Below are 15965 nucleotides of genomic sequence, written 5' to 3'. Positions count from 1 at the left end.
GCCAGCATTACCCTGATAACAAAGTCAGAAGGACACTGCAGGAAAATAAAACTACAGACCAATATCTTTGATAAATACAATGCAAAAAACAAAAATTCTCAATAAAATATTACCAAACCTAATTCAGCAGCACATTAAAATGATCACACACTATGTTCAAGTGGGATATATCTCTGAAATGCAAGAGTGATTCAACGAAAGCAAATCAATAAATGTGACACACCACATTAATAAAATGAAGGATAAAAATCATATGATCATTTCAATAAACACAGAAAAAGTATTTGACAAAATATAACATCTAAAAACCCTCAACAAATTGATTATAGAAGAAACATACCTGAGTATAATAAATATTATATACAACAAACCCACAGCTAACATCACATTTAATGGTGAAAGGTTAAAAGCTTTTCCTCTAAGATCAGGAACAAGACAAAGGTGTCTACTCTCACCAATCTCTCTCTCTTTTTTTTTTTTAAGATTTTATTTACTATTTATTTGAGAGCGAGAGAGAGATAGTGAGCAAGAGAACACAAGCAAGGGGAGGGGCAGAGGGAGAGGGAGAAACAGGACCCCACTGAACAGGGAGCCCTACACAACTGAATCCCAGGACCCCGGGATCATGACCTGAGCCTAAGGCAGACACTTAACTGATTGAGCCACCCAGGCTCCCCTTCTCTCACCAATCTTATTTAACATAGTCCTGGTCCTTGCTAGAACAATCAGGCAAGAAAAAAGAAATAAAAGACATCTAAATCAGAAAGAAAGAAGTAATATTGTCTTTATTTGCAGATAATATGATTTTATATATAGAAATCCTAAAGACTCCATTAAAAAATTGGTCAATCAATGAATTTAGCAAAGTTGCAGGCTAGAAGGCCAACATACAGAAATCAGTTGTGCTTCTATAGACTGACAACAAAATATCTGAAAAAGAAATTTAAAAATCCCATTTACAATAGCATCAGAACAATATAATTCTTAGGAATAAATTCAACCAGGGAAAGTTCCATATACTGAAAAACTATAAGACTTTGATGAAAGAAATTGAATAAGACACAAATGAGTGGAAAAACATGATGTATTCAGGTATTGGAAAATTAATAGATGTCCATACTACCCAAAGCCATCTATAGATTTAATGCAATCTCTATCAAAATTCCAATGGCATTTTTCACAGAAAGAGAAAACAATCCTAAAATTCATATGGAGCCACAAAAGATCCTGAATAACCCAAGTAATCCTGAGATAGAAGAACAAAGCTGGAGGCATCACGCTGTCTTATCTCAAATTATACTACAAGCTATAGTAATTATAACAGCATGATACTGACATAAAAATAGGCACATATACCAAAAGAACAGAATCGAGAATGCAAAAATAAATCCTGCATTTATGGTCAACTATTATTTGACAATTGGGCCAAGAATAGTCAATGGGGAGAGGATAGGCTCCTCAATAAATGGTGGTGGGAAAACTGAATAATCATATATAGAAAAGTGAAATTGAACCCCTTATACTACTCACAAATATCAATTCAAAATGGATTAGAGATTAAACATAAGACCTGAAACCATAAAACTCCTAGAAGAAAACATAGTGAAAATGCTCCTTGACACTGAACTTGTCAATGATTTTTTTGATATAACACCAAAAGCACAAAATACAAAAGCAAAAATCAAAAAGGAGAACTATATCAAACTAAGAAGGTTTTGCCCAGCAAAATAACCAACAAAATGAAAAAGTGGCTTATGAAATAGGAGAAAGTATTTGCGAACCATATACCTAATAAGGGGTTAATTTCCAAAATATATAAAGAATTCATACAATTCAATTACCAAAAACAAACAAACAAAATGAACAATCCAAGTAAAAAATGTGCAGAGGAACAGATAGACATTTTTCCAAAGAAGACATCCAAACGACCAACAGGTACATGAAAAGGGGCTCAATATTACAAATCATGAGGAAAGTGCAAATCAAAATCACAATGAGATCCCATTTCACATCTGTTAAAAAGACTGTTGTCAAAAAAACCCAAGAGGTAACAAGCGTTGGTGAGGGTGTGGAGAAAAGGGAACCCCTGAGTACTGTTGGTGGGAATGTAAATTGGTTCAACCACTTTGGAAAATAGTATGGAGCTTCCTCAAAAAATTTAAAGTAGAACTATTATATGTTCCAGCATTCCCATTTCTGAGTATATATCCTAAGGGAATGAAAGCAGGATATCAAAAAGATATCTGCACTTCCATGGTTTTTTTTTTTAAGATTTTTTTAAAGATTTTTTTATTTATTTGTCAGAGAGAGAGAGCACAAGCAGGGGAAGCTGCAGAGGGAGAGGGAGAAGCAGGCTTCCTGCTGAGCAAGGAGCCTGATGTGGGACTCGGTCCCAGGACCCTGGGATCATGACCTGAGCTGAAGGCAGACACTTAACCGACTGAGCCACCCAGGCAACCCATGCACTCCCATGTTTATTACAGCATTATTATCAATAGTCAAATATGGGAACAACTTAAGGGTTCATCAGTGGATGAATGGATACAGAGGATTGGGTGTAAATATATGATGGAATATTTTTCAGCCATGAGAAAGAAGAAATTTCTGCCATTTGTGACAATGTGTATGGACCTTCAAGGCATATGTGAAATAAAATAAGTCAGACAGAGAAAGGTGAACACAGTGTGATATCTCTCATATCACAGAAACAGAGAGTAGAATGGTGGTTACCAGGGGCTGGGGAGTTGGGGCATTGGGGAGATATTGGTCAGGGTGTATATAGTTGCAGTTATAAGATGTATAAGTTTGGGGATCTAATGCACAGCATTGTGATTATAGTTAACAATACTATATTATAGACTTGAAAGTTGCTAAGAGACTAGTCTTAACTATTCTCACCACGAAAAAGAAATAAAAATTATGTGATGTGATGCAAGTGTTAGCTAAAGCTAAGTGGTAATCACATTGCAATATATGTGTATTAAATCAACAAGTTACACACTTTAAATTTACTCAATGGTATATGTCTATTATATTTCAATAAACACACACACAAATTTACTTAAAATATTTATCTTAAGGACATTCGGATGGCATAATATTTTGAGACTCATTAGCATTTTCTATTTAGGAGTCATTAAGCAGAGTATCCCATTAGTTCAAATATGTATGTACATATATATGCTTTATTTATTATTTTGTGTTTATAAAGGAAACAGTCCCAGAACAGGGTGACATAATATGCATCCAAGCAAATGGCACACACTTGAAAAACGACTTTTATTTCACTTAACTCGGTAGTTCAGACAGAAGGAGTAAGTCTGTATACTTCTGTCAAAAGGAGGGCACGACCAGTTTGCAAACTCTATGGAACAAAAATCTAAGAAAAATAATAATATTGGTCCACAAATTTGCAAGCACCATGATGAATTATATTTATTTTGTTCTCCTTGTGGAGATAACAGTAAAAGTGGAAGCCATGACAAACTTGAGAAACTTTGCTAAAAAGTATGGCTCCAGGGGTAACCTCGTGGCTGCCCTTTGCGTTGGTATGCCTAAAACGATCAGATGTTTCACATTTCTAATGAAAGCTGGAAATTGAAATTGGTTTGTGAACTCTATTTCTATACATTGAGAAATAACTCAAAATCTAAAAATGAAAACATTCTGTGGGCCGAATGCTATACAGTCTGCCAAACAATACCTGGTAGCCGGTTTCTGAAAGTTATGGCTTCTAATCTATTCCATTACTTTACTGTGATACCCATCTTTAAATAGTACCTACTTCTAGGCTATGATTCAAGAGGCAATAATAATAAGCAAATGTTTATAAAATGGTTATTATATACCAGGCACTCTGTATGCTAAGTGCTAAAATCTTCACAACTATACAACTGTCATTAACTTTGCTTCAGTGAGAAATTGGAAGATTGGAGTTAAATAATATGCCTGGGTTCACCAGACTCGAAAAGAAAGCTGAGCAAAGCATCCAACACAGCAGGGACAAACTCAGTAGTAGCAATCATTATGATGGCTTGTGGCTGAGTAGCCCTTAATACCCTGTTGTCAGGGTATTAAGTATCTTTTCCCAAAGTCGCCAAGGAAGTTGGTACTCGATAATAATACTCTATTTCTTCCCCTCCAGACTAGGCGTTTCTCATCAAGCAAGACTGCCTTGAGTTTTAAAGAGTCTTGTCCCTAAGTTCAATAATTTTAGTGAGTTTTACCAAAAGTCATAAGGAATTTCTTTTGACTCCATCTTTATCTAATCAATTTGTCAGCAGTGCATGAAGCCATTTTTTCAAGAAAGTGAATGGAAGAAATTCTGCAGTCACATTCTTCTCAGGAAATCCTTTCTTTTAAAACAGTTTCATGAACACATGTTGCTTTTCTCATATATTTCTTTTTTTTTTTTAAAGATTTTATTCATTTATTTATTAGAGAGCAAGCGAGAGAGAAACAACATGAGAGAGGAGAGGGTCAGAGGGAGAAGCAGGCTCCCCGCTGAGCCGGGAGCCCGATGTGGGACTCGATCCCAGGACCCCGGGATCATGACCTGAGCCGAAGGCAGTCGCTTAACGACTGAGCCACCCAGGCGCCCTCATGTATTTCTTAAATCTTCTGCTTAAACATCAAAAAGAACTCATTAGGCATTTTTTTTTTTCTTGTTCTTTGAAGATGTAAGAGAAAATATGGGTTTACTCAGATATTTCCCCAAATACCTCACAAATCTTAGAGAACTTGAGGGTTTATCTCTGGGGTTTCATAAAGGAATATAACTCTTTTATCATCTGTCTTTCTTTTCTTTCTTTCTTCTTTCTTTATTCTTCTTTCTTTCTTTCGTCTTTCTTTCTTCCTTTTTGAGAGAGAGAGAGAGAGCGTGCACTTGCAGAGAAGGGGGCCAAAGGAAAGGGGGAGAGAGAGTCTTAGGCAGGCTTCACACCCAGCGGAGTTGATCCGGGATCCGATCCCACAACTCCAAGACCATGACTGGAGCCAAATCAAGAGCCAGAAGCCCAACTGACTGAGCCACCCAGACGCCCCCAGTCATTGTTCTCTTGAGTAGTTCCCTCTTTAAAAATGTTAAGAAAAGAGATAACTCCTAAACCTACACATTGTGTATTGCACATAAATTGTAATGTTTACCCAAGACTCTGGTCTTTTAACTTGGTTATTCCAGAGGTTGTATGCAGAAATCAGATTTAATGGAGTGAAAACAGGAACTCAGTGCTACGTCAGCACACAATTCTTGCTTGTGAGATTTCCTGTCATTCATTTTACCAGTTTTTATATAGCATTTATAGTTGCCCTGTAAGGTGCCAGGTATTGAGAATGTTCCAGACTCAGGTTTTTTGCTGCTGTTGTTGTTGCTGTTGTTGATACTCCAGGTTATATTACTATTCATAATTACAAGTATAATTACTTTCCTCAAAACACCTAATTTTAAAAATGAAGACAAGTACCCTTTTGATTGTAGAGCATAAGCTGTATAAAAATGGAGTTATCTTTTATTTTATAACTTATCATATAAATTCTTCTAAGAATTATTTGAAGAGACACACCTTCTGCCTTAATACATTTATATACCATTATCATTTTTATGTTTTTAAACATGAACTGTTTTTGTAGATACAGCCATACATCTTTGAATACTTTTCTGTCTAAAACATACTATCAATGAGAATTATACCTTCCTAAACAAAAATAAGCCAGAATTATGTACTAGAGCCATAGAGGCCAATAAGTCTTGGATAAGAAATGTGGCCCCACTTAAATACAAGCCTTACTGATTGAATTATTTGATGGGAGATTTTTGATTACTGCTTCAATTTCCTTAGTGGTTATAGGTCTGTTCTGATTGAGTTATTTGAAACCCTGTTTTTGTGAAACCCAGGCCTTAGGTTTGAATCTTGGGTGACCCAATTAATTTTCTTTATTTAAAAAGTTACAGATTTTAGTCTTAACTTACGCCAAATATAAGTTATCATTGGCAAATAGAATTGAGTAAAATCATACAGTAGAACTAGTGAAAATCTACCAGTAATTTATACCTGAAGCTCTTAGAGGTATAGAATGTGAATATTGAAATGACCTTCTGAAGTAATCTGACTCAATCTCCTACTCCTCTAGAAATCTCTTAACATCCTTGGTTATGCTTACCTGGGGTTTCATTAACTCTTCTGTAATGGGGTGGTCACTTCTCCTGGGAAGCTTGCCTGATATTGAGATGTTACAGCCATTCGGAACTCTTACTGATATTGAACCTAATGGTGTGTCTCTCAACCATATCATTAGGAGTTCAACTCCTCCAGAATTTTCTCCTTCATTTACATGAATGCCCTTCAAGTATTTAGATAATTCATGTGCTTTCCCATGGATTTCTCTTCTCACTATTTCTCTCAACCCATTGCTTGAATGATACAGTTCAAGACCTTTTACCATTTAGCTCACATTCCCCTAAAACACACTAGAATTTATTAATAATAATAATAATTAATTATTATTAATTATTATTATTATTAATATCTTTAAATGATGTGCCAAAAGTGATCACCATGTTCCACATGTGCTCTGACCAGCAGAGCCTACTAACTTTCACTTCCTATGATCTAACCATATGCTTCCATCATCATATCCTGAATATGCACTTTCATTTGGCAGTTACCATTTGATTTATTCATAGAAAATCTGAGGACAGTATTATCCTTTTTCTAAATAATAAAATTTGTCCGATTGACCATATTTGTGTGTGTGTGTGTGTGTGTGTGTGTGTATGTGTATGTCTGATCCTACTGTCAGAAAGCTGTAAGTTTAATTGTAAATGCCTGTGTTTGGCACATTTATTGGCTTCTTTTGCTTGATTTTTGTTTTTCATTCATTTCACATGTGTGTCCCTTAAGAGAAGTTATTCACTATGAGAAAAGTAATTTATGAAACTTGGCAGTGCTTTAGAGGTAATTGGTTCATCAACTTGAATTGTTTATTCATAAATGAATTCTCTATGGCTAGAAACTAATTCATTCAAATGATCAATTAATTAATTAATTAATCAATTATTCACATCAATTATAATTTTAGAATGACCACTGTGTTTAAGGCTTTTAGTATAAAGAAGAAAGAGACAAGATTTCTCCTTAGAGTTGTTCTTCCAGAGAGCTTATAAACAATTGGGCAGAAAAGAAATACAAGCACAAGGTAATGTGAAGGGATATCCATCCATCCCTCCATTTATCAGTTATACTCTGGGACCGTTAAAGAACTACTAGAAATATTCTTACTACCTTCTCATGTATCTTGAGATTTTGTTCATTAGTGTTGATTTTTTTTTTCTAATTTTCTAGTGTGAAGACTATTCTCCTTGATAAATAAATTAAAAACAAAATGGAAATTGAATAATATTGATTTAGTTTTCCGGAATTTCCAAGTGTTTTAATATTTTCTTTCTATCTTTCTTTTATTGATTTCTAGTTTGATTTCACTGTGGTAAGAAAACACATGTTTTATATAATGTCCAAAGTTTTTAGTTTTACTTAGTAGGTGGAATAGGGGAAAAATACAACTACTTTATCATCTCAAATGTAGAAATCCTGGTGGTAGTTTCCTATGTAACATCTATTTTCTCCTTCTTACTAACATAACCTCATTTTTGTTTGGGGAGGCAATGTGCCAAGTTAAAAATACTTACCTCCCTAGATTCCTGTGCCTTTAGGGGTGGTCATGTGATCAAATTTTGGCCCCCATAATAAAACAGCTGAAGTCTACTGGCTAAGACTTCTAGAAAAGCTATTGTTCTTATAATAAAAAGGACACCTTCACCTTTCTTCCCTTCTTTCTGACTAATATGTATACATGATGCCTGGATGTACAACAGCTATCTTGTGCCCAAGAGAACAAAACCCACCCACTAAGACTGGCAGAGAAAGAAGCCAAACAGAACTTGAATTCTTCATCAACTCCTTGAGCAACTGTACCATCCTTAAGGTTCCCACTGAAGGAGGGTTTATTATGGGAAAAAAATCCTATAGGTTTAAGCTATGTTAGTTGACTTTCTGTTATGTGCACTAAACATAATCTTAGCAAGTTATTCATCCTGCTTTTTTCCACCCAATTTGGAATCAAGCTATCTTTTACTTCATCTCCAAAATCCAGCTCAAGGCAAGTTCCACTAGGATGACTTCCATGGTCCTAACCTAAAACAGTATTTGGTATTTGGTATGAAGGCCCCATTCAGCTGCCTTCACACCAAATACCACCTTCTTTCATGCTTTATCTCACTGCATTGTTTTTTAAATTTATCATCCTTTCTTCATTAAACAACTTGTTGAGGGCAGGCATTATGCCTTTTATTTGGCATTTTTTCCTCCATGTAATGCCAGGAATTTAAGCAGAGACCTGAAGTGGAACCAATTGACTTATACAGTAGTAAATACAAAGTAAAACAATGATCTTGGCCTGAGCTATCTGGTTCAGTGGTCTGGCAGAATGTCATATACAAGCTCAGTCATTGCAAATAATGGTTTTCTGGCTGTCAGTTCTAGCACAGTAGAATAATGTTGGGAGAACAGAAAAAGCAAGCACCACTTCTCACCATGTTCTCCCTCATATCACATGTCTCCCTCTGCCTCAGTGTCGGATGCCGTAGAGATCACTCACCAGTCAGTCCAGGGCTGGTCCAACAGAGAGGGGCCAATCACTGTTCTTCAACTACAGCCAGACTTGCCTGCACAGCAGTACCTGTGGCTCTAGACTGGATTCCTGTACAGAAATCTGGCTCTGGCAATGGCAGCTGGAGAGGGTGATGGGACCTCCTGCTAAATGAAGTTCAGTCAATGAGTGGATGAGCTGCAAGAGTCACTTGCAAAGAGACCCGGAATGATAAGTTAACAACAACTCATTCAGACAGATGCTTTTGCCATCTAACTCCCAAACCTACCTGTGGCATGAGGAGAAGCCGTCTCCCATAGGAGAGAAGTCAATGAGGTGGGAGACCATATTCTCAATATTGAGTCTTTCCAGGAACTAGGGCTTCAAGGCGCAAGGCTCCTGGTTCCTTCTTCTCTCAACCACCCCTGCCCTCTTTTCACTCTCACTCCCTGTGCTGTCATCACTTCTGTTGCTGCGGCTTTTCCTTCTTCTCCTTCCCCTTCTTCTTCATTTCTTTTTCTTCTTTTCCAGCAGCAGCAGCAGCAACAGCAGGAGTCAGTCTCCATTACTTTCCAAACTGAGGGCAGGTCTCACTGAGTGAAGGAATCTAAGGAGCTTCTTTCTTTTTCTAGAAGAATTCCTCATCGGATCAGGCTTCTCACTCTGCTGATTTCTCCTCTTCCTCGTCAGGTATTGGGGAATATTTAGTTCCTTATGGTTGCATAAAACAACCTTTTGCAAAGTGGTCTTTATAGCCACACTGCTTGCAGGTGATGTACAGGACAGCCTTGAGGGTGATCTGCCCTGTGTAATCATGGAAGGACTGCCTCTGCCTCTCTTCTTGCTCAGTGATAACATTGTTGGCATCAAAGACTTTCTCAGTCCCCTGGTTGACAACTTTCATGGAGAGGGATAATTTTATCCTATCATTTTTCATCTGTCAGCCAATAAGCTTCTCCCCCACCTTTTCTCTGACATCTACTATCTCAGAGGGCTTATCCATGCAACAGGATGACATGTGAGTTCGAATGGCCAGACCTTGCTTCCAACAGCCTGGGATTTTGATAAAAGTTTCATAGTCTGTCACCATAACAACCTCTGGTTGGAAAATAGTGTAGACAGCAGGCAAGTCCTCCATGGTCTTGGGTCTTCCTGAATTAATCCTTAATGTTCTATGGCTCCTCCATTTCTCTTCTGTTAAATGTACTTCAAGTGTCTCTGTGTCAGCTCTTGGTCTCCTGGCCACAGCATTGGCACTTTTATTTGGCAATTTGACAGGACTCAATAAATGTTTGTTATACAGGCAGATGAAGAAAATTTTCTAAATAACATTTGTTTCATTGCAGTTTGTTGTTGTTTGCAACTATTTTCTAAGTAACTAGCTTTATAGAATATGGCTGTGTTGGCATATTTCATTTTTCTTAGCACTACTGGAAATAGCTGAGACATTAGACAGGAATTATTGCCAGGGTTATATTAAATACATTTAACTAAAGTAAAACAACATCAATTCATCTGTTCTTTATGAAATTGGCAAGCCCACTTTCTCTGTGGTGCCAAATTTTGGATATATATGTATTTTGTATCTGAAAAGTAGTTATACGCCTAAGGATGTGGGGGATCTTCCTGTACAGATTTTTGTGATGTTTTGGCTCCCTAAAGTTCTCATGCGATAAATGGAATTATTCTTCTGGGATCCATCTTGGAACTACTATATGCTTGCTCTTTGGCTGCCTGTGTGATGCTAGGATGCCTTTATGACCACCCCAAACCCTCACTGGTTTTGCCTGAGAAGAAGTGAACTACTTCTCCTTTCTGCTGGACGCATCATCTTTTCTCTCCACTATTGGAGTCTACTTTCCTCTCTCCCCTTTCTTAACTCCTGTCTGGGCTCATTTTTCAAATGACTCCAAGGGAAATCTCATATCTAGTAGCTCTCTGAGGGCAGAACAAATAGCTCTCAGTACCAGACTCTTATAATATCCTAAGAACGGAATGAGAGGTGTGGGAGTTTTCTGAAATGGAGCATGGAGGACTGAAGGAATGTCCAATAAGCTAATGCTTGCCTCCTATTTTCTTGATTTTTCAGAGGTGGATACTTTTGGTGTATGCATTTCTTTTAAGAGGCATGGCATATATTTGAATATATTGAGGAACTCTGTAGAGCAAATATAGATTCATGCACTTTTTTGGACAAAGTAGAAGTAAAATTGTAAATGCATTATAAGTATATATATATATATATGTATATTTAAAAACATATTTCCTACCTACAATTATATAAAAACAAGGAAATTGCCTTTCACAGTGACATTGGGTGGATGTACATAGTGGTATATTTAAAATAAAAAATGTCAGTTAGATAAACAAAATACCATGATTATCAAAATGACACTGAGTCTGGAAATTACAAAGTAAAAAAAAGTATTATATCCTAACATACAGGATAAAGTGTGGTGTGATGAGCAATATACAATACTAATGTTAGAATATTGTTTCTAAGGAAAAAAAAAACATGATTCTGAGTATACTTAACTCTATGAACCTCAGGTTTTTAATCTATAAAATAAAATGAATATTTAATATTAATAATATTATTATTTAATGAGTATTTACTCTGCCTTTATCACAGAGTAATTGGAAGGATAATTAACATCATAAAAGTGAAAATGCTTTAATACCTCCAAAGTGCTACAGATGTAGGCTTTATTTAATATAGTTAATAAAAATATATGCAAACAATATTATCACCAGAAAAAGCCAGAAATCAAGAAGTTTCAATTTGTTAATTGTGGGAGAGGGTATATGCTACATGAGGGTAAAGTTCTACATGTTAAAAGCTTAGTTTTTTGTGTTTATTTAATAAAACATTGCAATAGTGTTTTTTTCCAGAATATCTGAAATTCAAGTATGACCCAACAAACAGCTGCAGAAGATGCTTCTATATGGTTAAAAAGTTAAAAAATATAATAGCACATTATTAGAAAAAATCGAATAGTAACAGAAAGCTGATAATGAGCAGTTCCCATCCTATCCCTTTCCTAGAAGCAAAGTTGCTTTTTTTTCTTTAAAGATTTTATTTATTTATTTGACAGAGAGAGACACAGCGAGAGAGGGAACACAAGCAGGAGGAGTGGGAGAAGGAGAAGCAGGCTCTCCACTGAGCAGGAAGCCTGACGCGGGGCTCCATCCTAGGACCCTGGGATCATGACCTGAGCCGAAGGCAGACACTTAACGACTGAGCCACCCAGGTGTCCCTAGAAGCAAAGTTCTAAGTCAGCTGTTTCTTCTGATATTTTTCCAAATTATGTTTCTTTTTTTTTTTTTTTTTAAGATTTTATTTACTTATGTGAGAGAGCGTGTGAGAGAACATGAGCAAGGGGAGGGGCAGAGGGAGAAGCAGACTCCCTGCTGAGCAGGGAGCCCTGCGGCTGGATCCCAGAATTCTGGGATCAAGACCTGAGCCTGAGCCTAAGACAGATGCTTAACCAACTGAGCCACCCAGGTGCCCCTGAATTATGTTTTTGTTTTTTTTTTTAATTTTATTATGTTATGTTAGTCTAAGAATATTTTTTGGGTTGATGACTTTTAGATTCTACCATTTGACTTTCTATAATAGAAATGAAGATTTAGCTTTTTAAACCTCCTCAGCACTCCTCCATTTCTCTCAACTTTATCCCATCAAACACTGAAATCAAATCAAGGATCATTGCTTTCATCAATATTTATGGAAATACAGCTCCACTAGAGTCAAAGTAATGCACCCTGTGGCAAACCCTCATTTGTGAGGATTTGTATTGTACAGTAATTGTCCTACTTTCCACATGCCCAGTTTGCTGTCTCAATATTTTTAATTTATACCTTCCCCTTTGTAGCTCTCCGTTCATTCCCCTTAATCTAGATTGTTTCCATCAGCTCCAGCAGTTACCTCACATTGAGGTTTCTGTTCATTGTCTTCCTGATTTGATCCTATATTTTCTGAACCCCATCTTTCTCTTTCTTGATTTACTCATGAATTTGCTGAAGAATGTTTTTCAGGACTTCCCGAGAAAGTCTCATGGGAGGTAAATGTGTGGAAATTTGGCCAATACAAAAATGCCTGATGTTCTTGTATTCTCCCATGTGATGGGGGTTTGGCTGGGTAGAGTTTTAGTTTGAAAAGCATTTTTCACTCAGAATTTTAAAGTACTTGCTCCAATGTCATTTAATATTTAGTGCTGCTTGTGAGAAATATCAGTCTTGTTCCTTTGTTCATGACTTGTTTCTTTTAAATTTCTGGAGAATTTAGAATTTTCTATGTCCTATACTAAAATTTCAAAATAAAGTGTGCTCTGGTTATGGATCTGTTTTTATTCTTTTTTGCTGGGTAGTGGAAGGTTCTTTCAATTAGAAATGTATACTCTTTATTTCAGGGAAATTCTCTTGATTTCTTTCTTTAATACTCTCTTCCTTCGAATTTTCTTTATTCTTTATAAAACTGTAATTTGTTAAATATTAAATTTTCTATATAATACCTCGAAATTTCTTAATTTTTGCTCATAGTTTTCTTTGTTCTTCCTCTTTCTCTCTCCTCTCTCTCTGCACATTCTATTTCCTTGATATTGTCTTTCAGAGTTTCTATTACAATTTTTTCAGCAATTATATTTTATGAAATAAGGAGTTATTTCCTGTTTTCTGATATTTTTCATTTCTGAAGTGTGGTGGGCAGATTTCTAAGAAGGCCTCCAAAATTATTGTCATCTCATATACATACCTTAAATAATTAACTCCTCTTGAGTGTGGGAGGAAACTATGATTATGATGGTATATTGTTTTCTTGACTATATTACTTTACATGAAAGAAAGGATTTTGCACAAGTAATTGTTATTGATCAGTAGACTTTGACTTAATTAAGAGGAAGATTGTAGTGCGTAGGTTTGAGGTAATCAGTTGAGTCCTTCAAAGGGAGCCCATTGGTCAGTGATAGAAGAAGTCAGAGATCTGTACACCTGCTGGTCTAGAGGCAAGTAGCATTCAGGTTAAAAATGGATTATGGGGGCCACCTGAGAAGGAACTGTTGGGTTCTCTCTAGGAAATGAGAAAGAGCTGGCTTCTCTCTTTTGCTGGTTTACGGCTAGCAAAAAAACTCAGGGATCTCACTCTGTCCTATAACCACAAGGAAGTGAATTCTTTCACCAACCAGTTGGCTTGGAAGAGGAGTCTGAGCTTCAGATAAGACCCCAGACATGGCCAACCCCTGACTGCAGCCTTGCAAGACCCTGAGCAGAAGTACTGTAAGATAATAAACTTGTGTTGTTTTAAGCCACAGGTTTGTGGTAATTTACCACACAGCAATAGAAAACTAATACACACAGCAACTTGTTCTTGTTTTGTGGATGGATTATCTTTCTCACCCACCTTCCCTCCATTACTTCATTTGTTCCTTTATTATTTTAGGCTCTTTTTTTGAGTTAAATCTCTCCTCAAATAGTGGTTATTTTTAGTCTCCCTATGTTTAAATGTGAGACATTAAGAAGGGAATCAGGTACCTGAGTGAAGCCTTGTGACAAACAGGATTCCATTTAGATAGATACAGCCAGAGATGTGGAGATCTTTTCTCTGTTCCTATTGAATTTCTCTGAAGAGAAATGTTTGAAACTCTGGCTAAGCGCTTAAGGCCTGCCTGGCTATCAGAACTCCCCCTGTGAGATGGGCAAGAAAGTCTTGAGTGTTGACAAACTTAAAGGCTATCAATTAAGTCCTATTTTCAGTCCTGAGCTAATTTCTACTATGACCATAAGCACTTTAAGTATTCCAGAGGAAATGCCTCAGATTCATCTTGCCTAGAGGGTAAATGTTTGGATGCCAGTGTTCTGTGTGTCTGTGTGTGGCCACTTTAAGTACTGACCTGAAATAAATCTCCTTTGCCATGTGAGGCCTCAAAGCTGCTATCCGTTGTGCATGTGGCTGGCCACTGAGACCTCCTCATGTCTGAGCCATAAATCAGTTCTCTTCAACTTTGTATCCCCTTATATACACACTTTAGATGATAGGATTGACAAAAATAATCCATTTTTTTTTGAAATGGAAATTAACAGAAAACGTACTATTAAATGCAGTTTACTGTGCTGTGGAACTTTACTAAGATTATTTTTATGCACATGGAGGTTTACATTGCAGAAGCATTTGAACTGTGAGGGAGGAGAGAAAAACTGATTTTTTGTTTAATTTATTTTATTTATTTATTTATTTTTTAAAGATTTTATTTATCTATTTGAGAGAGAGTGAGAGAGAGAGAACAAGTAGGGGAGAGAGAGAAGCAGGCTCCCCACTGAGCAGGGAGCCTGATGTGGGGTTCGATTCCAGGATCCTAGAATCATGACCTGAGCCCAAGGCTGGTGCTTAACCAACTAAGCCACCCAGCCGCCCCTTGATTTTTAAAATATGGTTTGGAATATAGATTTGATAAATATGAATTATTCTATACATTTATGGTTTTGAGGGTAGCTGCAAAAATAATAATGACTGACATCTGAGGGATTCAGTTGTCACAACTTCTCTCCCCTTCAGCTATTGTCTGGCTGAAGGCACCTGAGTATTTAACTGAGGGTGCCTTCACCAGGAGCGACAAATGTTTGTTGCCAACTATTGCACTCCTTCCATTGCTCACCACCCCCTTCTGCCCAAATGGCAGTATTCTTGGTGAAACAGAATTGAGGCTGTTCTGTTTATGGAAACTCTCTCACTGAGTCAGATAAATATCTCCATATATACAGGTCAGATTAATCAGCCCCCTTGTAGGGAGTGGCTTAACTGTTAAGGAAATATTAGCTACTGTTTCTGCCTTCTAGGTGAGGTAGAGGAAAAATAAAAAAAAATTAAAGTCATAAAAGTGCTCTAACAGAAAAAAATCTATGGCTCTACATTAAGAAATCATAAAATAGGGGGCGGAGCAAGATGGCGGAGGAGTAGGAGACCTGGATTTCACCTGGTCTCAGGAATTCAGCTGGATAGGGATCAAACCATTCTGAACACCTACAAACTCAACAGGAGATCGAAGAAAAGAATAGCAACAACTCAATGAACAGAAAAGTGACCACTTTCTGGAAGGTAGGACGTGTGGAGAAGTGAATCTGAGGCGATATTTGGGAGGATAGACGGCAGGGGAGGGAGTCTCCGTCGGCCGCTTCTGGCAAGTGATAGAGCCACGGAGCACAAAATTGGAACTTTTAGAAGTCAGCTCCGCTGAGGGACATCGCTCCAGTGGCTAAGCAGGGGGTGGAACCCTCACGGGACAGTGTGGTCTCAGGATCCTCGGGGTCACAGAAAGACCGGGGGTGCC

General features: G+C 37.1%; 1 pseudogene; it reads right to left on the bottom strand.

The window, feature by feature from the left end:
• Window positions 1–9018: 9018 nt before the first annotated feature.
• Window positions 9019–9926, bottom strand: LOC102751189 (zinc finger CCHC domain-containing protein 17 pseudogene; annotated as a pseudogene).
• Window positions 9927–15965: the final 6039 nt, after the last annotated feature.

The sequence above is a fragment of the Leptonychotes weddellii genome, chromosome 8 (assembly GCF_054177405.1).
Source record: "Leptonychotes weddellii isolate Sample4059 chromosome 8, ASM5417740v2, whole genome shotgun sequence".
Taxonomy (NCBI): domain Eukaryota; kingdom Metazoa; phylum Chordata; class Mammalia; order Carnivora; family Phocidae; genus Leptonychotes; species Leptonychotes weddellii.
The sequence above is the reverse complement of the archived record's forward strand: the minus strand, read 5'-3'. Positions and strand labels throughout refer to the sequence as shown.